This window comes from Ailuropoda melanoleuca, chromosome 6 (assembly GCF_002007445.2).
Source record: "Ailuropoda melanoleuca isolate Jingjing chromosome 6, ASM200744v2, whole genome shotgun sequence".
Lineage (NCBI taxonomy): Eukaryota > Metazoa > Chordata > Mammalia > Carnivora > Ursidae > Ailuropoda > Ailuropoda melanoleuca.
Genome location: NC_048223.1, coordinates 18345659 through 18372057, shown reverse-complemented (window position 1 = coordinate 18372057; position 26399 = coordinate 18345659). Strand labels below are relative to the sequence as shown.

At 46.5% G+C, this 26399-nt stretch overlaps 1 long non-coding RNA gene across 1 annotated transcript; it reads right to left on the bottom strand.

The window, feature by feature from the left end:
• Window positions 1-10488: 10488 nt before the first annotated feature.
• On the bottom strand, window positions 10489-15527 carry LOC117802634. The gene is made up of 3 exons (XR_004626006.1): window positions 15074-15527; window positions 12599-12673; window positions 10489-10580 (listed from the first exon to the last, which is right to left on the bottom strand). It is a non-coding gene; the product is annotated as an uncharacterized LOC117802634 (long non-coding RNA).
• Between the last annotated feature and the right edge of the window lie 10872 nt (window positions 15528-26399).

The window sequence follows — 26399 nt, the reverse complement described above, 5'->3', positions numbered from 1 at the left end:
TTGGCTTAACCACTGGCTCACGTTTCCAACAGATGAAGTGGGGGAGGGGAGGCAACAATTGTGTAAACGCAAACTTGGTAGCAGGAATTATCCCTGAAAACAATACCTTATCAGTATCGTTGGAGTTTTCTCTTTGAATTATCAGGGTGAACAAACAGAATTTGCGTTTCTATAGAGCACTTTCCTTTTTATTGCTCCCACTGTGTTCCCACAACAATCCTTAGAGTTAGGGCACGTTTTATTGTCGTCATTTCACAGATGGAAAATCCATGAAATAAAGTGAGCCGTGATTTGGCCAGCATCTCATGGTTCATGTAAGAATCAGAAGCCAGGCCCCCTGACTCTCAGCATAGGACCTGCTCTCCATCGGACCTCCCAGGTGGATATGGGTTCAGCATGGATGACAGCCCACTGGGAACCAAGCCAAACAAACTGCTTTTGAGCCCAGTTTGGGTAACATCTCATGCTTGGGTATCTTACAGGGTAAAAAGTAAACTAAGACACAATCCTACAATCCAACGACAACCCAGCTAGGCAGAAAATAATTTAAATAGGTGAACAGTTAAAAAAATAGATAAAATGTTAAAGTTAGCAATTCCTCTTAAGAACAGAAAAGACAGGGTAAGACAAAAGATGCTAAATGACAAACGAGCAGCATGGCCAAGAAGGGGACAGCCATCCAGGAGAGGGACAGAGTACACAGGGCTAGAACTCCAGGTAGGCTGGATGGAGGAATTGGGATTTCAGAAAAGAGTAAAATTATGTAAGAAAAAATATCTTATCTCCTCAGCACCCCTCCCTTATTCTTCTGAAAACATACCCTCTTTCTTCGGGAGGATTGCTCCTTCCCCTGTTCCAGTCATTTGAGATTGACTCTGGATGAGGCTGCCAGTGATAGCATCCTACACCTTGGCCATCAGTGGGCATGAGACTTGTTCTAGCCAGTTAGAATTCTAAGGGGGAAAACAAAGAACTGGAACTAAGGGAAGGAAGCAGTCCTTCTTGAGTGAGCCTGCTGGTGGCCATGAGGCCTGTTTTGTGGAGGAAATTGGGCTTCAAAAAGACAGCTGAGATGAGAGATGGGGCAAGAGAGTACTGGTGGCATCGGGAATGTGGTTCCAGCTTCCTCTGTCTCAGTGGACCCCTGCCTTCCCTGCAGGTTCTGGTCTCATTGAGCTAACCACTCTCTTCTCCAACGGTGGCCAAGTGGATCTCAGGTCACTGGCACACATAGTCTTGCCTACAGCAATAGGTGGAGAGAGGAGGGAAAGCCACCCTCTCTTAGGGAGAAGTTACTAAAGGAGTCTACAGGGAAAATGGGAAGATGCAAGACTTCTTGGGGGACATTGAAGAAGCCAGGGTCTCTAGGGATGAGAATCGGCGTAAAGAGTAAGATACCAAGCTCTGAGCACAGGGAATTTGAGCCTAGAGCAGAAGGTGTCCATGGAGACACTGAACAGGCAACAGGCTAGGGAAGTGGGTCTCCAGGGAGAAATTAAAGCTGCTGCAAATCTAGTGAAAAGAGCGCTTCACTCAGAGTCAAAAAGACTCCAAAGATAAAGGGCTTTTGTACTGATTAAAGCAGTTCGTGAATTTAAGAGAATATTATTAATTTGGGAGCTATCTGCATGGAGGTAACAACGGGAGTCATAGATGTAGAAAATTCTCAAGGGAAAGAAGAGAAAAGAGTCTTGGATAAATTCTCACAATTAGTCAATATAATAAAAGCATCAAAGAATTAAGAGAAAGGAGGGTGGCAAAAGCCAGGTAAGCAAAGAGTTTAAAGAGGGAGAGGTTGAACAGTAGTGAAAAAGAACCAGTGAGGCCGTAAGGAGGTTGGTGAGAGAGAAGTCTGTTTGACTCAGAGGAGCAGGAAGTTATTGGTGAAGGAAGTTGGATATGGCAGAGTGCCAGCCAATGATGGAGCGAAGTTATGGGTAAGGTCATGTGTGCTGTCCGTGCCCACCCCATTCCTTTCACCTTCCGGGGGCTCCTGCTGACTTTCCCGCGCGGAGTCTGCCTAAGGGATCTTTCCCCATGAACTACGGAAGGCTACTTTGCCCATGAGGCAAGCCAGAAGTGGCAGGGAATGACCAGCCCCCAGAAGCAGCCCTTGGATGTGCTGAGTTGGTATATAAACACCCCACCTTTCTTGCCTTGCTCTGGGGATGGGGCAATTCTCAGGCTTGGATTCTGCACCATTTCTCAGAGTTTCCACCAAGATTAAGCTCCAGGTGCCCACTGTGGTGGCTGGCTTCACGGGGCGCTCTTCACCGGCTGTGCTTCTTTTCCCCGTCCTACCTTTAGTCCCTAAGCAGCATGGTCCCTGCATTTCCCAAGTAAATGACTCGTACTTGAACCCTGGTCTCAGCGCCTGCTCTGAGGGAAACTGAGCTAAGACAGGAGCTCCTGTAACTTACAGCCCAAACTAGGACAGCTGTGAAGAGTGAAAAGGGGAGGGGACACTGTTAATAACAATGCTGGAACAAATGGGGCAAAGCAGAATTTTGCATACCTGGAGGTCTGGCCTCCCTGGTTCCGTGCCTCTCCTTTGAGAGGATGGAATTCAAATGCCAATTCTTCAGAGTAGCAGGGAGTGACCACCACGTGCAGAGAGTAAAGATGCCTTTTCTTTGGTGACCCTTTGTGCCCTGTGCCCCATTACCTGGAGGGCTCTGGAAAAGAATATGTCATCTCAAGAGTGGGAAAATATCTCAGGAGGAGAATGGACCATGAGAAGTAGGTCAGCGTTCAGCCCCCAGGAAAGCGAGGCTCATGCATTTCTGCGATGCTGGGCTCGGAGCCTGCGAGCAATCCTGTCAACCGTAGTCCACAAGATGCTCGTCTCACGGCATCACTGGGCACCCCCTTCTTGCCTCCTCTCGCCCTCCATTAGTCAGGTCAGTGCACGGCTCTCCGTTGCTGCACACGCGGACAGACCTCCTCGGACAGCACCTGCGTACCCTCGCTGCTGGCGCCCGCAGCCCGGAGGAGCTCAGCTGGAAACCCGGACCCTTCAGTACCCAGGCCTTCCACTTCACATGCTGCCACATCTACCCTTGTATCGTGTGGCCTCGAAAAAAGTTGTTTTTTTTCTGCCAGAAAATCTTTCAAGAAAGCCACTCCATTTTCTCCATTTTCTTGCGTGGTCAAAGAGCTGCTGGATGTGAAAGGGTGGGGAAAGGACAAGACACCGACCTTTTTTCCCCGCCCTGTGCACAAATTAATCCCATGCCTGGAGTCAAGATGGGAGTTGCTGTGTGAGGTCCACGGTGCCGATGAAGTGTCTCTTGGGGAGTGGAGGGGAGCTCGGCCCTCTGGTGCCAGGTGTGGAGCTGGCTTCTTCCTGAGGCTCTCAGGACAGCTCATCCCTCTGACTGCCTGTTCCTGACAATCTGGCTCCCAGCTGCCCCACCTGAATTTGGAGTTGATCCATAAATAGATAGATCACCACGTACCATGCTAAGCCCCTTCTAGGTGTTAGCTCACTTCATCCTCGAGCTTCCATGAAGCAAATCTCATTATTCCTTCTGTGTTTCAAGTGATAGCGGAGATACAGAGAGACTAAGTAGCTTGCCCGAGCTCTCAGAGAGTCAATATGCCATTTGAGCATCAGGAAACAGAGGCCTGTGGGGTATTCCATTAGACATACAGGTAAGATGGGGCTGGTCGGCTGGGTTGGCTGAGGGAGGGGCTGCTCCGTTGGGTCTCAGGGCCACAGAGTTCTCAGGAGCTTCACAGATTACCATCCTGTCGTGTGGCTACACACCCATCCTAGACCTCGGGCCTGGGGGTATGATCCCACATGGACAGCCGGGGACACCAGATTGTGCGCCTTGTCTCCAAAACACAGCTCCTTCCCCAGCTCTCCACTTTGCAGTGGGGTTTTTCTCTGGAGAAAAGAGACCCACTTGTTGCACAGACCAAATTCATTACCTTGTCAGGAAGGACCCTGGAGGCCCTTCCGCCCTCCCACTGCCCTGAGATCTTACACACCTTCGTCCTTCTCTGCCTGCCCTTTGCGCAGAACTTCACTTGTCCTCCCTCACGGATACAGTAGGCCATGGATACCTATCAGCTAGACCAGCACTAGGTGAACAGGCCCCTCGCATCTGTATTCAGAAGGCCACTTGCTGAGCCACGCTCCTCAATGCTCCCCAAACACACTCATGACTTCCTGCCTTGATGGCTTTGCTCATGCTGTTCTCTCCACCACGAGAGACGCCTCTCTGACCACCCATCTGTTGAGGCACAGGACCGTGTAGTCACTGCTTGGGGCCTTCACTGAGCCCCTCGCTGGACGTCCTCTGAAGTTCTCCTGAAACGCTGTAGGCTTTTTGTCTGTATCCCTCCTGGGTCGTACATTGGCCACGTTCTTCTCTGAGATATGCACATTTATGTTTGCCTTTCTTTTTCCAGTCTGTGGGTTCATCAAAGGCTGAACCACAGTCATTCAAATTTGCTAGCAGAGAGCCTGGCCGGTGGGGTGTTTTTAAATGAAAGAAAAGGGTAGACTCATGCAGACAGAGAAAAAAGCAATGTCTGGTTAGGAAACCTTTGGAAATTGCAAATAACGTGTTTGCTGACTAGATGACGTACCAGAGGCATCCAATAAAATAATATTTAGATTCCAATTCCTGTCCTTTGCACATGGGGTCCAGGGTGACTGAGAATCCAAACAGATCAACTCTCCTCTTAAAAGAGCAGGTTCTATCATTTAATTATATTAGTCATGGGAGGGGGCTCGAGAGACATTGTCTTGGGCCTCAGTGTCCTTAGCTTCTCTCCTCACTTCCGTCTTCCAGGGGAATGTCAACAAGCCAGCTCCAGGGTTTCATACTTTCTCGGTAATTTTTTTATTAAAAAGAGTCTGATACTGAACTGATGACATCAGATTTACAGCAGGGTCCTCCTCATTCCTTACTCTTTAGAAGCCCTCTATCTTCTGAGTAGATTCGGAGGGAGTACCTAGTAATAATAATGATAGTACCAGTAGCGCAGTAATAGCTACCAGGCTCTTCACAGAACTCCTCACTCAGCGCATTTTGATCACAGGCAACCAGAACGAATCTGGCTAGCTGAAGCAGAAGAGAGGCATTGAGAAATGTAACAGAGGCTGTCAGGGCTCCACTCAGACCCTCGGTATCTTTGGCACACTCATCCACCAGCCACTGTGAATGTTGGTTACAAACAGTACATACAAACAGTCCCCTTCTCCAGACAATCGGCCTCTGCCAACAGGAATCTCCTCAGCTGGGGGATTACCCTCCATCTCCCAGCAGCCCAGGGCAAATGACTGACTGATAAGGGGGTCAAAAAAGGCAGGATTTTCTCTGGAGTGCAATTCACACCTAAGGCTAGACCCCTGCTGAGAAAAGCATTTTAGCTCTTTCCTGCCCCATCCTGCTTCCCTCACTTCCTTCCAGATTTCTCCTGAGGGCATCAGTAATCCATATGCCAAGAGGCCCCACCTGAGGCTCTGTTTTTAGGTACCCCAAAGGGCATTGGGAAGCCCACGGAACTGAAAGAGGACAATTCCCACAGCAGCCCCGGGGGGCTCTGGAGAAGGAACTGAAGTCTAATCTCTTCAGTCTGCCTCTTTTGGGATGAATCAGTTCCAACCATTTTCAAGGTTTTTTTCTGCCTGTTGAAGATTCAGATTAAAAAAAAAAAAAATCCGTATCCTGGATCACATGCCCAGGTGCAAGGGTAGAATAGGGCATCTCCTTTAGTTGTCCTCCCAAACTATCCAGTTTCCTGGGTACCTTGATACCTTGAGGTAACAAAACCATCTCACTCAGTCCTTAGAACAGGCTGTGAGGGAAATCCATCATATATCTGAAGAAACTGAGGCACGATTCAGGAAAGACGAAAGAGCACACTCAAAATTTTCTGATTCAAAAATCTTACTTCAGGGGCGCCTGGGTGGCTCAGTTGTTAAGCGTCTGCCTTCAGCTCAGGGCGTGATCCCGACGTTCTGGGATCGAGCCCCACATCAGGCTCCTCTGCTGGGAGCCTGCTTCTTCCTCTCCCACTCCCCCTGCTTGTGTTCCCTCTCTCGCTGGCTGTCTCTCTCTCTGTCAAATAAATAAAATCTTTAAAAAAAAACTTACTTCATAGAGATGACTCCCCAATATCCATTTCCACCCCTACGTGGGCAGTAAGCCCATCACGGCAATCCCAACCCCCCTTGGCAGTTACTGGTTTAAGATTGGGCACGTGTCTGTGTCCCAGCCGAAGAGACATGAGGGGAAATTTTCTGGGCCCTTCTGAGACATATCCCTGTGTTCCTGAAAACAAGACCCAAGAAGAGACCATCCCCAGCTATTCCTCTGGATATGGCTAAGTCTGGATCCAACAACCAAAAACTTCCTCAGCCATCTCGCTCACCCCTGTGGTTCACAGGGAGGTGGGCAAGACTGAAAGACTCACAGAGACATGGAGCCAGTCTGGAGCCCGCTAACCCTCCAGTGTCTTGTTAAATGACAGAATAAAATTCCCCTGGCATTTAAGATATATAGGCCAACCTGGGGATTTCTGTTCCTTTTAGCCCAATGCAACCCAACTGATGTCCTCACTACTGTGGACTGGAAAGATGCCGAAGGAATAAGGGCATTTTCAAAGACAAGTCCCGGAACAGCTCATGATTGTGAGAGTTGCCATTTACTAGCTGTGTAACCTTGGGCTAGTTATCTAACCTCTCCTATGTAAAATAGAGATAACACTTGTATCTACTCCATGGTGTGGTCGTAAGAATTAAATAGGGTCAGCCATTTGGAACGAACGACCTACCCCCTGACACACAGTGGGTGCCCACTAAACACTAGGCTGTTAGATATGCTCTTGAAAGAAAAGTTGAAAGAGAATAAAAAATAAATATTGACCGCTTTTACGTAGCTAGTGAATATTTAACAGTTTTTTCCTATACTCCCTCCAGATCGTTCCCGGTATTTATCCACAGGCGTACCGGTCTCGGCCATTGCAGCCTCTCCTGTCACACAGCCTGATGCCGTCAGTGCGTCCCCTGACAAGGGGAATTGTGAACTTTTTTTTTTAATGTTTTCTTCTTTTTTTAAAATATTTTTTTATTATGTTAGTCACCATACAGTACATAACGGCAATGAGTCCTCCTGCTCTGTTTATTTGAATAACATGATTCCAGGAACATGGGAACACAATATAGTGTTAGCTTAGAGGTTTCTAACCACAGGTCAAAAATCAAATGGGGCTGCATTTTGTTTCTTAAACATTTTTGGATCATGAATCCATTTCGAGAATCAAATGAATGTTGTGGGCCAACTGCCAGACAAATAAACAACCAAGCAAAATGTCTATACGCTGCATATCTTCTCCTCCCACGGGCCTGAGACTCCCTGAATTTAAGTCTTTAAAATAAATCAAAAATGAAATAGTTAATAATACTGCCATGGGCCAGCAGCTTCACAAACCACATCTTATTGAATCTTTGGAAAAAAATGCCAAGGTGAAGGGTTTACTCCAGCCTTCGGCCCGGGTTCAGAGACGGCAGGTATCGGGGGTGAGGTCACTCAGCCAAGTGTTCCACGGTCCCGGCGTATAGGCCCTCCTCGTTCCCTCACAGGCCTGCCACAGATCACCAACTGAGTTTGTAGGCAGGAAAAAACATTTTTACGTCAGTTCTCCTGTGAGGAAATGGAGGCATTCTGAGGAGAGGCCTCGTGGGACGCGGAGGTAGTAAGATGAGGTCCGCCCAGGGCACCTGAGCCTGAGGAGGACTTTGTTCTTCGGTTCTCTCCTTCCTTCATTCTCTCAGACATCTGAGCACGTGGGCGCCAGTCACCGTACTAGGATCTGACACGTGCAGCCCTATGGAAGGAATCCACGGCAAGGAGGCCTGGATCTGGATTCTAGCTCCAGCAGTTAGTTGCTGTGTACCTGGAGGGAGCTAATTAATGCTCTGAGCCATGGTTTCTTAATCTGTGAAGTGGGGTTAGTTGTGGGGCTTGTCCTACAGATCAAGGGGACCTGTGTCAGGAAAGCCACCTGCCCAGGGCCTGCACAGCGTGAATACTGGACAGAGGTCACTTGCAGACACATTGGATCTATTTTAGGGTGGTCAGATGAGAAGGCCTTAGAGAAAAAAATCAAGTTCTGGCCAGGAGAGGGACCAGTAAGAAGGGCAGAGCAGGGACCTGCACAGACACAGGGAACATTAGCTCCTTCTTCTCTCCAGACCACTCAGCTGACACTCCTCTTTGTTTTCGTGCTGCAAAGGGAAAAATATTTTCCTGGCAGCTGGAAGTAGAGTTTTTCCATTAATCTTCCCTTTGCATGTTGTTTCACCAAGGTCCAAAGTGACACAAAACAAACCCTAGAATTTCACACCAAGGAGGATGGAAAAATACACCCTTGCCAGGGCTGGGCACAGCTGTTTGCAGGCAAAGGAGCGAGGGGCCGTTTCATCAGGGGAATCATCAGCACCCCCTACAGGTGTACCCAAGAGCACACACAAAAACATCTTCCCACAGACCTCCCCAAATATTTGAATGCAGTCCTGAAAGAGTGCTTTAGACATTTCTGGATATCTAAATAAAAATGACATGCCTAGGAAATATGAAGACTGCCACTGGGAGGCCAGCCAACCCCATGAGTCCTGTCTTCTGCCCCAAAGTCTCCATCAGGGGCTAGACCTCAATTTTTATATTCAGGGGCCCATCGGTTTCCTTCCAGCCATGCTGGATGATATTTAAAATGGATTCCTGTGGCCATTCCAGTCTGATATCCTGTCCAGATATGGGCATCCACATATGGAATGGATCCCCACCACACGTATAGAACGAAATAAACAGGGAGAAGAAAACCAAACCAGATGCTGGCCCAGAATCTAGTCGAGATTGACTAGAATGTGCCTTGAAGTGTTCTCAGTGTTTGACAGAACACCAGCCTCCTTGATCAAGGGGATGGTTGTTTTGCCACTGAATAGCTAGCTATGGACTGTGCCAACGGGTCTTTTCTTTCACACCAGGGTGGGGCTGGGGTTGGGAGGGTCAGTCAGTCACCTGGATTTGAGCCTCTTGACTCTGGACACCGTCTGCTACTTGGAGGTTGCGGGGTCAGCCGGGGAATGAGGGGAGGGAGGAAGGTTCTTTTAACTTGTGCATCTGTCCCTCCATGGGCACATGGAGCGGTGGGGCTGGGCCCTGCCCAGGCTCTACAACTCATTGCCGTGTGTTTTTGCGATGGAGGAGGGGGGCAGACAGCACCACAGTCTCTCTCTGGTCCATCTTGAAACCCCCCTTCCCAATACCTTCCAAAGAAACTCGTCCCTCTCCCTCCTTCAGCCAAAGAACAAGACCTTTGTGGGTATTGACCCAGGGATAGGCCTCTAAGAAGTCACAACCTACCAGTTCCACAAATAGCCAGACTTGAATCCCAGCATGGGCTCAGCTGGAACACCCCATTCTCTTTGAACCCTAGCCACTGCCTACCATGGTTGAGAGCACAGCTACTGTTCACATTGATCCCTTCATATGCATCTCTCCATTTAATCTTCACTCCCACCCTAAGAGGATGAGGAGGAAACAGCAGTAGGAGGTCGATAACTCGCCCAAGGTCACCCAGCCAAGAAGCAGAGAGCAGGGATTTGAACCCACCAAAGCTGAATGCTCTCCCAACCTGTTCTGCTGCTCCCACTGGTTGGATGGGCAAATGGCTCCTCTGAGATGGAGTTTTCCCATCTGTAAAATGGGTTGTTCTGATGTTTGCATGAGTTAATATTTGCAAAGAGTCTCACTATGTTGGGTACATAAGGCCTTTTTCTCCAGCCAAGTAAGTGTGTGAAAAGCAGTGGAAGATGCATGTTGAGTAAGAAAATTTTCAGGAAATTTAAGTGCATGAAATGGATCTTTTCTGCCCATAGATAGCCGGCCCTTTCTTAACATATTTTACTCGTCCCTCTCACTGCTCACCACCCTCTCCTCCCAGATGGCCATTGTTTTCCTGTATCCTGCTAGCCTGTCACAGAGGGAAACATCTAAGATGTCAACCCTACTGGAGGTTGGAGAATTGTGCCATGTATGAGGTCCGGGGCATTTGCATTTTTAAAAACCCATAAGGAAAGGAATGCTTCATGTAACAGATATAATTACTTGTGGTAGGATTTGAGGTACTGCGGTGTTTGGGGTTCTGCCATTTAGATGACCGATTCATAAAGTTGGTCCTCCAGCAGCCGCAGACCAGAAGCATCACTGTCCAAAAACCAGCAATGGCCACTGGTGAGGAGCGCAAGTCCGGATAGAAAGAAGGGTAGAAGGGTTGACTCTAGATTACAAAGCCACCCCCACTTCCAATTAGTAAAGGTTCCAGGAAGGGGAGAGAGAAGTGGGACCCATTCTGGGCCATGAAACAGAGGACTTGATTTCAAGTTCTCCATGCCTACCCCAGCCTGCCAGACTCTCCACGCAATGTCGCACTAATGTCATACATCCAGCCTCACCTCACCCCGACCTACCTCTCCTCTTGAATTGTCCCCAGCACTCCCATGTCGGACTGATCCGGAAGTCCCTGAGTCATCACTGGCTCCTTCCAACACATTCGGTCACCTGTTTCGTCAGTAAACGTACAATGAAATCTGACCATAGTAGTGAGGGGCACCACTGTGACTCTCCCTGCCCTCCCTCCCCATCAGGGCCCACCTTGAGCGACAGGTCTCCCCACCTGCATTCTCTTTGCTCCTTCTCATCTGCCCCGCAGCTGCCGGGGGGAATCTTGCTAAAGAATTGCTTGGATCTTTTGATCTATAAACAACTTCTCAAACTCAATAGACGAGAATCAAATAATCAGATAAAAAAATGGGCAGAAGATATGAACAGACACTCCAATGAAGACATACAAATGGCTAACAGACACATGCAAAAATGTTCGTCATTAGCCATCAGGGAAATTCACATCAAAACCACACTGAGATACCACCTTACACCAGTTAGAGTGGCAAAAACTGAAAAGGCAGGAAAAAACAAATGTTGGAGAGGATGTGGAGAAAGGGGAACCCTCTTACACTGTTGGTGGGAATGCAAGTTGGTACAGCCACTTTGGAAAACAGTGTGGAGGTTCCTCAAAAAGTTAAAAATAGAGCTTCTCAATGATCCAGCAATTGCACTACTCGGTATTTACCCCAAAGGTACAGACATAGTGAAAAGAAGGGCCACATGCACCCCAATGTTCATAGCAGCATTGTCCACAATAGCTAAATTGTGGAAGGAGTCGAGATGCCCTTCAACAGACAAATGGATAAAGAAGATGTGGTCTATATATAAGATGAAATATTACTCAGCCCTCAGAAAGAACAATTACCCAACATTTGCAGCAACATGGACGGGACTGGAGGAGATTATGCTAATTGAAATAAGTCAAGCAGAGAAAGACAATTATCATATGGTTTCATCATTTATGGAACATAAGGAATAGCAGGGAGATCGGTAGGAGAAGGAAGGGAAGAATGAAGGGGGGCTAAATGGAAGGGGGAATGAACCACGAAAACTATGGACTNAACTGAGGGCTTCAGAGGGGAGGGGTGTGGGGGGATGGGCTAGGCCAGTGATGGGTATTAAGGAGGGCACGTATTGCATGGTGCACTGGGTGCACTGGGTGTTATATGCAAACAATGAATCATGGAACACTACATCAAAAACTAAGGATGTACTGTATGGTGACTAACATAACATAATAAAATTTTTTAAAAAGCCAATGCTATTTTTAACATGTTCATCACAGAGAATTTGGAAAATATAAAATTTTATATAGAAGAAAGTAAAGTTACAATTTTACCAGTTAGGATTATTACTAAAATGTGTTATGTTTCTTTAATTCTTTTATGTAAATATGTGTATAATCTTTGCCACTACCCTCCCCCACCAGATTAGGATCATACCACGTGCAATGTTTTGTATTCCCCGTTTCTAAAAAAAAAAAAACTTAACACTGTATCATCAAAAAAAGAAAAAAGAATTGCTTGGATCATATTACTTGCTCCCTCCCTCTTAACCCCAACATTATCATCTGTAAAAACTCAAAAGGATAAGCACGCTCAGAGCACTGCAGTGAGGAGTGAAGGAGCTCATGTGAGCTAAAAACTCTCAGCTACAACACGTACTCACGAACAATTTGTTGAACTGATCTGACTTGTTTGGCTTTTGCTGGGTTAGCTAGCTCCCCGTTACCAGGGACTTTCTGGACTCCAGGCACTGAGCCGGGTAATTGACACACATCCTCCTTTGTTACTTTCTCATCAACCCTGTGAAGAAGGGTCTTTTATTATACCCATTTTGTAGCTGAGGAAACTGAGGCCCAGAGAGCTGAAGTAATCTGTCCATTGTCTCTTAGAGAAAAGGCAGAGCAGAGACTAAAATCCAGGTCTAACTGTCATGCCATAGCACCTCTCTCAACGGTTTCCTTCTCTGTAAACACAAAACTGGGTGTCCTCCCCTCCTCACAGAGATGCTTGGAGAACCAAATGGGTGATAAACCCAGAACGGTAGGCCCGAGAGGGCCCTCAGAGATCATCCTGTCCAACCTCCTCATTTTGTAGATGAGGAGACTGAGGTCCAGTGGGGAGACTCACCCAAGACCCAACAGCGACTGGCGGAACCTGGAACCACAGATTTCTAACCACTCTTTCTTTTCTTGTGGAAATAGCCTGCATACAGAAAATAAAATGGCTTAATGAAATATTTAAAATGAACACTCTTGAATCACCAGTCATGTCAAAAAAATCAAACATTCCAGCACACCAGAAAACCCCCTCTCATGCCCGATTCCCCCTCCCTCTTAAAGGTAACCACCGTCCCGACTCCGGGAATCAGTTACTTGTTTGTGTTTATAGTATCATTATTGAAGTATGCACCCCTAAACACTGCGGTTAGCTTTTCTTAACACTGAACTTCACAATGTAGGACATCCTCTTTTGTGTCTAGCTGCTTTCACTAAAGGGTCTCATCCCTATTGTTGTACGTAGCTGCCGCCCACTCATTTCCACTGTTGTGTCGTATTTGTATGGGATAAAACACTGTCTCCCAAAGATTCATATCCACCCCAGACCTCAGAATGTGACCTTTCTCAGAAATAGTTTGGTTTTTTTTGAAGATGTAATCAATTAAGATGAGGTAACACTGGATTAGAGTGGACCCCAAATCCAATGATTGGAATCTTAATAAATAAGAAGGCCGTTTGAAGACACAGAGCAAAACAGAGAGGAGAGCACAGTGTGAGGACAGGCGGAGACTGACGCAATGCAGCTACAAGCTGAGGATTGCTGGCAACCAGCACGGGAGGAACGTAGAACGAATTCTCCCTCGGACCCTTCAGAAGGAGCCAACCCTGAGGACATCTTGATTTGGGACTTCTAGCCTCCCAAACCGTGAGAAAATAAATTTCTGTAATTTTAAGCAACCCAGTTCGTGGTAATTTGTTATGGTGGCCCCAAGAAACTAAGAGGGTATTCCACTTTGCTTATAAATATACCACCATTCCTTGATCCATTCTGTCGTTGAGGTAGTTTGGATATTTCAGGTTGGAAATTATTATGGATAATGCCTCTGGGAACATTGTTGGTCATATGTCTTGCTGCAAAAGAATGTGTGATTCCCCGGATGGCATGCCTCCAATGCACCCTATGGCTACCTGAGTGTTCATGCTTCTGTGGCCATGGCAGGAGAACCTCCTGGTCCTGGTCAGATGAAGGCAAACAGGACAACGGTGCAATCAGCAGAGCTCTACTGGTGATGCACCTTGTGACCTGCCCCAGCTCCAGTCCAAGTTTCATAACCAGGGGCCTCTCGACCTCTCCTGCCCAAACTCTCCCCCATGCCGCCTTCCCCGGCCTTGCTGTGGCCCTGACCCAGTCATCACTTCCTGTGTTGAGGAACCCCCCCCACACACACACACACTGACTTTGGCCTTTTTGGCCTTTCATCTACCCCCAGCCAGAGTTTCTGGACTCCCTTCCAGTCCCTTTCTTCTTTTGCTGGTTGACTGCGTTTAGGACTGGACCCTACTCTATTCTTTGTTGTTCACTGGGCTCAGCCAATGCATCTCAGACCAAAAGTCCTTAACCATGAGTTCTTCTCATGCAAGGGGAAGCTTCTGAGGTATTTTCTTTTCCATCTTCCAGGGAATCCATTGGCTTTGGGGAACGGCCACTCCTAAGGACAGAGAAAGGTGGAGGACAGAGACTAAAGCATCACGGGGCAGAAGAGGTAGGTGGTGAATGTGGTAGAGGCAGAGACGGTGCGTGCGGCTTCAACAGCATCTTCCAGAGGCAAAGTCACAAGAAAAAAGAATGTTTGTGTCAAACTCCAAAGGGCTGAGGTAAACGGCTCACTCAGTGCCCATTCCTCAAGATGAGTCACTTCCTAAACTTCCAGTGAGTACAATTGTTTATCTGACATGACATTGAGCTTGTTTTCATTGCTGCAATACTATCCCAAGGCATATTGGGTTGCCTTGTTTCTGAGTAACAACATCCTCTTATTATGAATTCTGTATTTCATTTGGACTTATCTTCATAGCATTTGTATTACTCTTTATAACTCGTTCTGGGAAATTGTGAAAATAGCAATACTGAGGTGGATAGAATTCTTTTTTTTTTCTTTTATTTTTAGGGAAATCCTACTACTTTGATTTTGAAATCTGATGACAAATCTGTGGTAAACTCCACCCGTCAGTGCTCTGAAGCCAGGAGTTGATTTTTTATTTTTCCTGTGAGGATTTCAGCAGCCAATATTCATTCACCCTTTCTCAAAGTCCTCCTACAGAGAAGTTCTGGGAAGGTGGTGGGTGAAGGGGAGGTGCAGTTGAGAGCCAAAATGCCTAGAGTCAGGGTAAATGCAAAACTTTTAAAAAGAACCATGACTTTTCAGTGATGCCAATGTCTTCCCTCCCAACCCATAAGTTAATTGGGGGTTGGAGGCGTATCAGCCAAGGTCCAATCGGGAAAGCAGAACCCTGATGAGTAATGCAGAAAAACACAGATTTGGTATAGGGATTAGACCTTGAGTAACAGTGGAAGCCAGTGAAGATGTCTGTACAGAGCTGTTACCTCTCATTTGGTGGGAGTCAATCCTGAAGTCCCTGTAGGTTGGCAGGCCTGGAACGGAAGGAAGGTAGGACATGCAGTGGAGGAGAGCAAGGGCAAGATTACTGTAACCTATGGGAACAAACAGTAATTCACAAGGACAACCTGAAATCCATGAGGACCCCCTGCACCCCATATCTGTCTCCCATCATCTCAACTTCAACTACATGGAAGCTGGGCCCCTTCGTCATGGAGCTGCACACACACCGGGCCAGGACGCAGAGAAGCTGCAGGGGGAGGTCCAGAGCGGGGAGCGGAGATGCAGGCGCCCTGCTGCCCCGCACCAGCCGAGTCGCCTGTGGATCAGTGCGTGAGCTGCTGCAGCACCTTGCGCCCCACACTAACCTTCAGAGCGCGGTGGCTGCCGCTTCACTGCCAGCTTCCACACCTCATGCAACTTTTCCATAACGCAGTTCTAGCCCAGGCCATATAGGGAAAGGAATTGTGGGAAATGTGGTACTGATAGCTAGGTTAACACAATACAAAACCATCGCAGAGGTGCAGTCAGAAATACCAGAAATACCCGGCAGGTGTTAACTATGGTGCTCCATTTGGGAAGCAAGTCGAAGCTACCGTCTACGTACTACGTACTACTACTCTTCTAAGCATTGACATATATTCATTACATAGGCTCATTTAAGCCTTTCAACAGCCCTATGAAGCAGCTGCTTTCATTATCCTTATTTCACAGATGAGAAAACTTGAGTCCTGGTGAAAATCACAAAGCCAGTCACTGAGAGGCAAATCTTAACACAACAGCAATAATGCTAAGCAGTCTTTCACTCATCCTTATTTTTTTCTGACCTGCCATTCTTTAATCCTGAATTCTGCTTTTGTTTACTTTTCTATTTTTTTTAATATATTTGTCCCTCTCTCTGAGAACTGAGGATCTCCAACTGCTCTCCTCTTCCCTGCAAACCATCTGAAAAAGAAACATGTATTTTCTCATCTAGTCTTCATTCCAGGGTAAAATTCTTCATCTGGGAAGAACTCACCAGAGTAGTAACCAGGTCCATTTCTCAAGGTTATATAAGGAAGTGATTAAGAGCCCAGAATTTGAATTCCATCTTCACTGGGTACCCGCTGAGTGACCTTGGGCAAATTACGGGCAAGTCGAGCTAATATTATTAGTAGTAATAGTAGTTGTAGTATCAGTTAGTTATTGCTACATAACAAACTAACCCAAATAGTGGTTTATTTCTTTTTAAAGATTTAATTAATTCATTTGACAGACAGAGAGAGAGAGCACAAGCAGGGGGAGCAGCAGAGGGAGCAGGAGAAACAGACTCCCCACTGAGCAGGGAGCCCGATGTGGGGCTCAATCCCAGGACCCTGAGATCATGACCTGAGCCAAAGGCAGATGCTTAACCCACTGAGCCACCCAGGTGCCCCACCAAATAGTGGTTTAAACAACAGTAGTTAACTCTTGCTTGTGTATCTGAGCCTTTGTGTATCTGTGGGTCTGCAGACCTAGGCTGGCATCAGCTGGTGACGCTACTTCAAGCTGAAGATCCAGCTGGGCTTCAATCCTCATTGATTTGGGGCTTCTGTCTGCTCCATGTGTATTGTGTTGCTAGGAGGCAGCAACTACAGAACACAAGCCCTTCCCATGGTAATGGAAGAGGTACAAGAGAAACAAACAGAATCCGGCGCTGCCCCTGTAGACCTAGACTCAAATCTGTCATACCATCATGTCTGTTCGCATTCCATTGGCCCAAGTGCAAGTCAAGGTCAGGGAGGTACAAATATACACAGCAAATATTGATGGCAGAGGGTGTATAGACAAAGAGAGGGGGAAGAACTAGAGCCAATAATTTATAATATTTAACAATATTATTATTATTATTAAAAAGCAAACAACTATTCTCAGGTTCTCCTTTAAATACATTTCTAGATCTCAGAAATTTAATGTTCAGAAAAAAACAGAAGTGAGTGGATATTTCTAATTTGGACAGTTGACTAAATGGACAGCATTCAGAGGAGAATTTCAGGCTTGTTTCTCTGCTCTCCTCCCAACACCTCTAGGTCAAATTCTGCCCCATGATATCCATTGTAAATTCCTGTGATCCATGGGCACGGGTCCATTGGTTGATGTCATCTACATATCAGGATCCTTCCCAGCATCAACTTCAGGCCTCAAACATGATTAGGTGAACTTGAAGCCTGACCTAGGGGACAGAGGGCCCCCTCCAGGGTCTCGCCGTCCTCCATTTCCTTTATAAACTTCTCACTCAAGGACATTTCATTCCCCGACATATAAAACTGGGGCCATGATTCTCAAGAATTCTAGGGACAGACCATGTCTCCAGGGAGAAAAGTCTGTTCCATCTTTGTGACTCGGGTACGACAGAAGCATACAGCTCCAACGCCCTTGCTTCTCCATGCCTGCATCCAGCAGCTTCTTATTTGATTGTTAATGTGGCATTTGTTTAAAAAAGTGTTTTGTTCCCATGGTGGGGAGTGTCATCCATATTGACTCTCTTGGGTGAGCTTCCTTCATTTATTTCTTCTGGAAAAATAAAAAATAAAAACATTGTTTTGGAGCAAAATGAACATTGGTCAGCTGAGTTCCCTGTGATTGGGACAGCCTTCCCCTGAATGAACCTTTTACTTGCAGAAGTCTCAATAACAACAATAGCATCAAATCAAAACCAACTCCCATTGCCAATTCCCCACCACACTACAGACTCCTTGAAGAAAACAAGTCATGTTGTCTTCATATTTAAATTTGCACAAGGCCTGGCACAGTTCGAATTCAAATTATCTTTGTTAATTAAATGAGTAAATTCCAAACCTCTGTGACAGAGTCCTTGTGGCAATACTTCTGAAAACAAGAACATTGCCATGTTAACTTGCAGTGGGTGTGGAAGTTATTTTATAGGGAAGGATCCTTTCGAGGCAAAATTGTGACTTGGACATACAATTCTCTTCAGATCTCAGAGTCTCAATTCTGTAGGCCTCACTCTGAAAGTCCTGCTCCCCTACCATTCTCTGATTCCTTCCCATGATGCAAAAATATAGATGGGGTTAAAGGCTACTTGTTTATTTTGATCCACAATGATTTAGTGAGCATCTATTAAAGTCAGGCAGTATGTAGGTTGGAGGGATTAAAAAGTCAAATATGGCATGGTCACTGTCCTTAGGGAGCTCACAGTTTAACGGAGGGTATAAATGTGTAAACTGATGATTATCATACAGCATCACAAACCCCCAAATGCCTTAGGAATCCAGAGGAGGTACCCCTAGTCCTTTCTGGAAGAGGCGACATCTGAGCCGATGCTTGTTGGACAAATAAGAGTTGGGGATGGGGTGCAGCTCTAGCAGAAGGAACAGCATGTACAAGGGCTCATGTTGGACAGCAGTGAACATTCTTGGAACACCACAGAGTTCAGCATGACTGGGGAAAAGGGTGTGAGCTCGGGTGTGGCGAGAGCTATAGCCAGAGAGGGAAACTGGATCACGCCCGCCACCTCTTAAGGCGTCTTGAGAAGTGTTGATTTATCCTGGGGACAATGGGGAGTCACCAAAAGTTTGTAAACAGGAAATTGACCAGATCAGATGTGTGATTTAAAAAGATACAGATGTGACTCAAGGAAACCAGTTATGAGACCATTACAATTATCAGGCCAGAGCAAGCAGTCCTTTCTAAGGTCCCTGCTCCGTGACAGGTCAGTTGTGGTACAGAAGTTCACCCTCAGATGCTCTGCACAGGCTTTGGTCTATGTGCCTTTAACACGTTACAGGCTTTGGTTACTTGATTTATACTTGACTTGAATTTCCTTGTTTGGTGGTCATTTCATCCTGCCAAGTTTGAAGTTTACGGCCTACAACGTTTGATGGCTTTTCAGTACATAGCTTTCAGACCTTTTATTTTTTCTTTAAGTGGAAAACTGCAGGGAATTTTCATGCTTGAAACCCGGGAGTGCATGAATGACTTAGTTCAAACTTCTCCCAAAATATTGACTTTGGGTCAAACCAAATATCTGAATTTCAGACCAGAGCTCAGTAATAGGTTTGATATCTTTGTTGTTTCTTCTTTAAAAAAAAAAAAAAAAGAGAGAGAGAGAGAAGAGGAAAGAGAACAAGAAGTTTCTGGTTTCATCATTTGGAGAATTAGCATCTGAAAAAATAAAATAATATCCATGTAAACTTCTCTGATTCTATGGAAGATGGCAATATCAAATTCCAAACCTCTAGATCAAAACGTCAGACTCCGTCTTCCCCATCACATTGAACCCTCTCCTGCCGTCTCCCTTCCCTTCCTGGCTATCCCTGCAGTCTCTTCCTAAACTGTCACCACCACCAGGGCAGGATCCCAAGCAAGACTGACTGGCCTGGGCTGCTTGTCAGTAGGATATACAAGAATTTTCCAGTAATACTCCAAAGAGAGGCAATTATCAAGTAAAATTAAAATTTTGATTTCCGTTTTCTCAGGCCTAGCTGCCTGTACCTGACACTGAAGTTCTTTTAAGATCAAATGTAGTGCAATTAGATGTAACCCATTAGCTGTCCCCTCACAACCCCTTTACACCAGGGTTCTGAATGCTGTGGAAATTTAGGAGCTGTTGTGGTTAACTATTACTGTACAAAACCACCCTAGGACATAGGGACTTAGAACAAAAAAGTTTATTTTCCACAATTCCGTGGATTGACCAGGTGTTGGACATGCCTCACTGGTGTTGCCTGGGGTATTGGGATGGTTGGAAGGTCCGCAATGGCTTTGCTCACAGGACTGCAAGTTGGTGCTGACTGTCAACCAGGAGCTCAGCCGGGGCTGTCAGCCGGAGCCCTGAATTCTCGTCCGCTTGGGTCTCTCACATGGCTAATTGAACTCCTCACCCTGAGGCAGCTGGGTTCCAAGAAGGGATGTTCCAACAAGTGAATGAAGATAGAAGCCGCTGTTCTCTTACATAGAGTACTTCTGCTGTGTTCCGTTGCTTAAAGCCAGTCGCACGCCTAGCCCAGATTCAAGGGGAGGGGAAAGAGACTACCTCTTGCTGGAGAAACGGCAAGGGAATATTGCATAAGAGCACGTGGGATGGGAGATACAACTGTGACATCGCCGGCGGGGTAGAAGAGGACAGCCAGTAAGAAAAGGCTATGTGCACAGCCCACTTTGACGTGCTTAGACCTGGATGCGAATGGTCAGACTCTGTGGACCCTGGGGAAGGATCGGTGAGTAGCTAAGCACCAATCCCTATATAAAGAACAAGCCCCCTCATAGGCTTGTTGCCTGGGAGGTGGTTATAAATATCCTTCCTGTAAAAATGCTCTGTTCAGTCTTTGTAATTCTGATCCTGAACACAGCCTGATCCTGAGGAAAGTAGTCATTGTAGTGTCCTTCAAATAAGTTGCCAAGCTCTGGGCCACGGGACCCTGGCCACAAGTGATGGACTCAGGAGCCCACGGTGGAGAAGCAGGACCCAGGGGAGGCCTAGCATGAAACTCTGTGCAATAGGACGGCTTCTTAGTCGCAGTGAGTAAAGAGCTACCAGGAGGCTCAGATCCTCACCCAAGGGGAATTTTAATGCAAAATGAAATGAGAGAGGGACGGTGGAGCAGAAAGCTGAAAAGATGAAACAGAGAAAGAGAGAAGCAAAGGCAAAGAAGCAGCTGAGTCATGAGGTTCTGATGGACTCAATGGGGCGGAAAGAAGTGGACTTCCAGGTCTGGGGAACAAGAGGCTTGGAACACAGAGCAACTGTAGGGTTGGACAGTGAACACATTAGTTTTCTTTAAGTCTGACCTCATCTCTTAGCCCTCACCTTTACTGCCTGTACTCCAGCCCCACTGGCCTTTGTATTCCTTAAACTTGCCACAGTTCTCCTGTAAGGGAGCTTTGCACAGCTGAGCCCTATGCCTGAAACGTTCTGCCCCAGCCCTTCTCCCGGCTGCCTCCCCTGGAGCTCTCGAGGCTCGGTTATGATGCCACTTGTTCAAAGACGTCCTCCTGGTCCATGCAGTCTGAAGTAGCCTCACACCCTTCTCGCTTCTCCCTCTCTATCATGTCACCGGATGCTTTTCTTCATAGCACTTGTATTTGTGTCCTGCCTGTCGACCATCCCTTGAGTGGAAACTCCATGCAGGCAGGAACCTGATCTGTCCGATTCACCGCTACAGTCCCCAGAGCCAGGCACACTGCCTGACATGGTTGGTGCTCAATGGATGTTTGTTCACGCAAGCATTTCCTTCATTCCTCACAAATCGAAAGAGCTCACACAACAAGGGCCTGAAACCTCTCATGGTAGAAGACTTTGTTGTGAGGGACCCATTATGCCGACAACAAGGTAGCCAGTGTCATAGAACCCATCTGCATTGATGAATATTCAAGTTCCCTAAAAATAGAAGAGAAACTATTCCCCCAAATAAAAGCAAAGCTAAGGACATCTTGCTCCCTTTTAATTAACAATGTTGGATACTTTCCATTCACACCCAAGGACAGTCAAGACGAGTCAAGAAATTTCTGCTCACTGGAAATTTTGAGGATCTTCCTTCCCTCAACAGCTCGCCATCTGCCCTCCCACCCCCACAAACATACATTTTAAGGTAACATATATAAATACATTTGGGTTTGCAGATGATATGCCAAAGCTGCGTGCCTATTTTTCTGAGTCTGGTCCTCTAAGCAAGCATTCAATGTCCAGGGCATTTTGCCCCTGGATCTTATAGGCAGAGCATCAAAGGCCAAAAACTTTTGAATGCCCTCGAAAATATTTGACACGTGAAAAAAATCATATTGTTTTTTGGGGCACCTGGGTGGCACAGCGGTTAAGTGTCTGCCTTCAGGCTCAGGGCGTGATCCCGGCGTTATGGGATCGAGCCCCACGTCAGGCTCTTCTGCTATGAGCCTGCTTCTTCCTCTCCCACTCCCCCTGCTTGTGTTCCCTCTCTCGCTGGCTGTCTCTATCTCTATTAAATAAATAAAATCTTAAAAAAGAAAAGAAAAGAAAAGAAAAAATCATATTGTTTTTTGAACAGAATAAATACAATTCAAGAAACACTGAAGTGAAAGATTGCCAAGCACGACACAATGTCTACTTGTCCACTGCACCACATGCCTGTCCTTCCCGGGCCCGGGGGGGTGGGGTGGTCAGAGGACCTTTTAATATCTTTGGGGGATGGAGATGCTATCAAAGGTAGTGTGCCAAGCATTGCTGAACCTCTTTACATGGCTTTCACCCTTTTTGGGGTGTCTAAGCCTTGAGCGGCGTGGCCTCAGCTACACACACACCTATACGTGAAATCCTTGCCACACGAACAAGGTCTAGAGAAGTAAACCGGCATGTACTTGATTTGTGAGTTAGGGCTTAGTATGTGATCTGTGACTAGGATTTCCAATTCTCTGGGAGAGAACCAGTCTCAGGTACATCCCATTTTCCCTTAAGTACACTTGTCCTTATGAGATCCCGTGTCCTTGCTTTAGTATAGAAGACAAGGATCTCAGGGTGTGACTGGGAGAAGAAAGAGGGCAGTGAAGGGAGTCTCAGGGTCAGTGTTCTCCTGACTGCCTCTCCAGGCTGCCTCTCTCATCCCACTCTCCTGCCTCTATGTTTCCCAGCAAACGCAGAAATAGAGGATTACGGATCCATCAAGAGAGTCTTCTGGAAGCCTTGGGAACTGGATGAAGAAGGAGATTAGGAAGTGAGGAGGGAAAGTGGGGAAAGTGTGCAGAGATTACAAACTCCCTTATATAATTAATGGAAGTGGGAGGTTCCTTAATGGGAAAAATCCTGTCAGTCCTTGAGAGGTGGGTTTTGAACCTCCATTTCTGTGGTGGATGTGATTTTCCATACAAGCTAATACTCAGAGATTCCCGGCCAAATGTTAATTTCCTTCCTCCACATTGGAGCTCTAGTGTCCTGGCTTGTTGCAAAGCATCTTCAATATGTGTTTAATATTGTGCAGGCAATAGAAGAACGTGGAGATTTGTAATAAACCTAAAACAGATTAAAATCAAGGGTTTGGTGTAAATAAAGAGCTTTGCGGTTGTCATGTTTCCAGTTTTTTCATAGGCTGTCATTCCAGACCATTCCAGAGGGAAGAGAAGTCACCCTATTTTTAAAGACCTCCAAAGTACATTCCACTGTCTTCTTTCACAAACTAGTCTGGTGTCTACCAGCTCTCAGCGCTGGTATAACTAAATTCTGGGATGCTAACTAAATTCTGCCCGAAGAAGCAGCTCTGGCCACCCAGCCATGGGAATCAGAGGAAACTTCCACCATCTCTGATATCATCTTTCTCAGGCCTTCCAGAAGGTCAGTGAGCCTTTGGAGCCCTGACAATCCTAATTTCCATAGCCTCCTTTGAATTTGGAGAATCTGTTTTCTAGAAGCTCAGTATTGAATATCCCCCCTCACTGAAGAGGTCTTTTCTCCCACTGCAGAGAAGGAAAGCATCTCCAAGTAGCCCTGTGAACAGAGCTTAGTTTAGAGGGTGAGTGGGTGAGGGAGCAAGAGGTCCCTGTGCCCACACAGGCCTGTCTGCTCATACTCCTAGGGCTGCCGGCTTCTGTCAACTGCCCTCCCAGCAACCTGTGCTCCAAGTCAGGGGACTAACGTCCCTCCCCCATGCGTGTCATTGGCTCTTCAAAGAATAAAAGCCAGAAGAGTCAAGGAAGCATGGCCTCTCCCAAGAGGAAAAGGAAGCTCAAAATGTGGGTCAGAGGGTGAGGCACTGCTGGGTCGTAGGATGCATCTGGCCTTAACATTTCCGAGGAAAGAAGGGAGGAAAGAAATCAGATCCTGGTGGCCTTCTTCAGGCTGCTCAGCCTCTGAGATTTTTCCCACGTGCCTCTGACTGCCCAGACCAAGGCTTAAACCTGATTTGAGAATCTCTTTCAGCTCATATCCTGACTCCAACGTAAGGGCTACACAAGAAAGAGAACGTAGGTCGTGAGCAGGAAGGGTTGCCATGCCATACTATTCCAGAGGGCACTATTCACACAGGAAAGTGGAACCCTAAAAAACAAACATGTGTGGGTAAAAGGCGTACGGGGGTGCACTGCCTATATTGGGAGAGTGTCCCTGAATAAATGCACCGCTTAGGAGCCCCCACTCGCCGTGGCCCATTCTGCACGGTGTCCTTCAGAATGCAGCTGATACTGACATGCACAGTCATGGGTGGAAAGAACATCCGTCTTCAAGTGAGAGGCCTGAGTTCCACCCCAATCTCTAGGGAGCCACTGGGGGTCTTAGATTTTTCTGGGCTAGATCAGTGATTTCCATAAAGGCTACCCATTTTGTGCCAAAAAAGTTCACAGACCTCCACGTGACATACCTTCCATGGTGAGTTGAGTTCTAAAGATAAAATAGAGGGTGAAACTATTGCCCTGTAAAAATGCTCCTTTAAAATCCTTTAAATTACATGCAAACACAGAGAACCACTTATTTTGACAGGCATTTGTTAAGATCAGAGACCCACTGAGGGGAAGTAGTCACATCTACCAATCAAGCCCAGCCCAGGCATCCCCTCATTGAGAGGAACGGTGGCCACATCACCAATGTTATTAAGTGGTTATGGTTTTAATTTTTGTTTTGCTGTTTGTGAGTTTGTTTGTTGAGCCCATCTCATCAAATTTGCATGGGTTCAGTGTACACTCGGTGCAACTCTATCCCAAATGTATTTTAAAAATTTTGTTGATTTAGAAAAATACATTGTGATAAATGTGACTAGAAACTCAGAAAAGTTTTTCTATGAATTTGTGTTTTATGTATTGCAACAACATCTATGCACATTTGCAAGAACTTTTTAAAAAGATGTACGGGTGGGGTGAGATATGTGAATTATCCAGGGATAGAAGATGCTAGATGCAGATGGGCTAGCTGGCTATATGGCCGAGATAGGCAAGTGGGAGCCAAGTTAATGAGCCGGGCTAAACTATCCACAGCTTGAAATCTTCAAGTGTCTACGCTCTCTAGACAAGTCCACGCTGATTGATTCAGAAGGATACCTTGGCTTTCAATCCACATTTCCAAAAACCAATTTTGAAAAAGGGTAGTTGGACTTTTGTTTATTTAGCCCCTGGATTCCAATTATACCTTCCACGCTGCCTTGTCATTTTGAGGGCGTTCATGTGCCTTATAATCTATGGATCTCTGAACAGCCCTGGGAGGCAGGCAAAATGAGTATGTTTCCCATTTTCCAGAAACCAAGGCCCCAAAATCCGGGGGTCTTATCTGAGACCCAACAAGCTCAATAAATGTTAGAATTGGAACCAGAATGCAAGTTTTCTAGTTTAAAGACGGTCTAGTTTCCAAAACATTAACATAAAACACAAACTTTGTCACTGTGCTTATCTGGAAAGGTTTGTTTACTCTTGCCGAAAGCAGAGGCATGCCTGTATGACCATTGAACTTCCCTTCCAACCCCAGAATCATTCTTGAAATTCTCAGCCTCAATTCTATATGGGTGCTGTTCTCTGGCTCCTGTTCATCTGCCCCCCTCTGGTGGCCATTACACAAATAACAGGTCATGGAGCTGCTCCAGGGCCGTGGTTGCTTTCTCTGTCATCGGTCACCCGTGCCAACAGCACCTACTATGTGCCAGCCTTTGCACTAGGTGCTGGACATGCAAAAATAAACAAGCTAGGGCGTTGCCTTCATATGGTAGACAAGTGAAAAGATGACTACAAAATAGTGGGGCAAGTGTCCTGGGGATGTATGCAGAAAATCCTGGGAGTCTACCAACGATCCCTGGGCTGGCCTCGTCAGGGGAAGAGTAGATAGCTCAGAAAGGGAAGGCAGGGCTGGAGCTGAGTTCCCAAGGCCAAACAGGAGCAGGACATGAGAGGAGGTATTAGGAATTCAGAAGCTGCCAGGATCTAGTTCAAGATGGTGGAATTCAGACCACCGATTGCAAGGGACCAAAGCAAGAGGTGGGTCCGACGGATTGACTGGGGCCAAATTAGTAAAAGCTTTTTATGTCATGCCAGCATTTGAGCTCAAAACCCCTGGGCTAGTGGTCTCCAAACTTTTTTTGATCATTTTCCCTATCAATAAAAATATTTGAGTGCACATTCCCAACATATGGGTATTTATTTAAACATTTTATACCCAAGCAACGTAGTGTAATGCTTAAGAGCACGAGGTCTAGAGCCCAGCCTACTGGGTTCAAATCCTGACCTTGCTGCTTATTCTCAGTGTGATCTTGAACAAATAACCTCCCTGTACGTCACTCAGCGTCCTCATCTGCAAACTGAGGGAAATAGCAGACCTAACCTGTAGGATTGTGGGGAGGATTAAATGAATCAATTCAAGGGGAAAACTTAAGACAATGTCTGACACATAGTACA